Consider the following 2,490-nt stretch of genomic DNA (forward strand, 5'->3'; position numbering starts at 1 on the left):
CAATGTTTGCCAGTCTTTAGAACACGCAACACTATATGACCGTAACGACACAAACCACATACCTGGAGGGAGTGGAATTTCCATGAAGGCAGGGTTGACACCCTGTTCTGAATCATGTTGTAGAGGAAACTTGGCGGGATTCTGGCTCTTTTGAGAATCTCCGTGAGAAGAAATGTCTAGAGAGTTTAATGGTTAGTTCTGTCTACGTCGTACGACCTCGAGCCGATCGAAACATTCCCAACTCCCGTTCAATATAACAAGAGTTTAGAGCGGTACCTTTTCCTCCTCAGTCCATATATCGGGCGGGTTCGACATGTTTAGTAGGTCATGAATGAGAATAGCCAAACCCAAACCATACACTGTCTCTGAGACGAGGTGTCCGACTGAGACTTTGGTTATAGCTTCCGGAGAACAACAAAAGCAAAATGAAAGAATATAGTCGAGTCGGATGATTGGTATAAACTATATCACGAAAATCGAGAAAAGTCTTTGGGAATTCTCCAGCCAAGGCGCAATTGGACAGGAGGAAAACGAGAATAATAAGGCATGCAAGAGAACGGGTATACAAGGTGGCCTCCCAAGAAAAGTCAGGCGACCAATCCAGGGCTCGAAAAGGGAGGTGATTGCGCAGAATGTGGACCCGAAAAGAATGACCGATTGAACGTGGGTTTTCGCTAGCTGAATGAAACGTGACAAAAAGCAAAATGAATGCGAGTATCGCTAGAAAAAGAGGTGCTACGAACGCTCAATTGCGCCGCCGGAGTAATCGTGATCGTAACGGAATTGATTAAAATATCGGCATATGTGGGTGGGCATCCAGGGCATTAGTGAGGATGTAATACTGGGCGGATGGCGCTGCGTGAATGGGCTAGTCGACTCGAAAGCGATAGATATGCTGGCCGTTGAAAACGAATATCAAATCATCAGAATATAGGATGAGAGAGGTTAACGAGAGTATCAACACCGGGGGGGTTGGCCGTCAGACAATGTCAATGCTGGGGTTCTTTTGAAATGAGAAGTTGGGCCAATAAAAACCGTTAAAGAGAGATTGGAAAAGTAGTGTAGAATGGGAAAAGGGGGAGGATGCAGGAGGGAGGAAAAGAAAGAGAAGATAGCATAAGGTGGGGAGAGGAAGGAGAAAGAAAGGAAGGGAAAGAAACGGGGGAGGGAGAGGAGAGAGGTGAAGGAGTGGAAGAAGAAGAAATGAAGCCGACGATGGAAGACGAGATGAAGAGATCTCAGGAGACGATGAGGTGAGGAAGAGGAAGCGCGGGCCAAGGTAACGTGAGCGAGAGCGCCAGCGCTGATTTGGAAGATTTTTACGCAGGGTACGGTATAATAACGAAACGAAACGAAACGAAACGAAACGTAACGTAACGTAACGAACGGTGTGGTATGGTATGATATATACAGGAAGATTTATAGCGAAACCGAGCGCAAGCTGGGTGAACTTCATAGTACCTGACCAGAATATCTGTCCTATGCATTACTCTCCATTCTCTTTGAATAAATCCAAAAATAACCAAACCAAAAATAGGGAGGGAAAACAGGAACGTAACGGAGAAGGATTTTGAGGACATAATCTCACCTCAACGAAGCCGACCGGTGTTAATTCCGTCTCAACAGTGGAGCAGGTGGTGTAATTTACCTCTATAGATTGCAAATGTCGCCAAGCGACTCATTGGGGATGGTTGGTGTGTTTTCAAAGTCGTACAATTTAAACCACGGTTGGCGACCAAAAGAAGGGGGAGATAGGGAAGATAATCGTTTAAGAATGCTCCATGTTATTGCGGGAAAGGAGGTTAAGGTTGGCCTGCTGGCCTGTTGGCCTGTTGCTCTGGGGTAAAAAGCCTCTATCAGTCGGATGAAATCTGTTGTACACAGCCCCACATTGTAGGGAATAGGGAAGAACAAGGTCGATTAAAATAGAATATGGGGGGCGCTGTGTACGAAAGCAGGAAGAACAAAAAATAGTGTCCAAGGGAGCTTGCAGAATATTAAAACACCTCTGTTGGTGTGGCCCTCATGGCATTGTTGTTTATTAACTTTTAAGTCCCCATACACCATCTTGTTTTTCTTGGCGCGACACGGGAGGGCTCTTGAAGTCTCAAGCTGGATGTGGCTGATGATATTGCTCTAATCAGTAAGTAATATTTTGGCACAAAAGCGTCGAACAAATGGAACCCGACAAAGCACATGCTTCTCTTGATTCTAGATTTTTGGCTGGGGCTTTTGCCATACCTGCTCGTGGGAAGAAGGCTAGATGGATTGATGTTCCTCAGGCCAGTTGTCGTTCATATCTGCTTGGACAGCAACGTGTTTCAAATGTTGAATGTGAAATGGAATTGGTCGCCGTATCAGTGGGAATGGTCCTGCTGTAGTTCCCGCCGCACAGAGATATATGTTTTCGGTTGAAACATGAGCGAATCACGGAACGCGTGGCCTGTTCTAGGTTCGTGCTTTGATTAGCTTTAGTTTTGATTTCGATGT

The sequence above is a fragment of the Histoplasma capsulatum genome, genomic scaffold (assembly GCF_000149585.1).
Source record: "Histoplasma capsulatum NAm1 scaffold_2 genomic scaffold, whole genome shotgun sequence".
Taxonomy (NCBI): Eukaryota; Fungi; Ascomycota; class Eurotiomycetes; order Onygenales; family Ajellomycetaceae; genus Histoplasma; species Histoplasma mississippiense.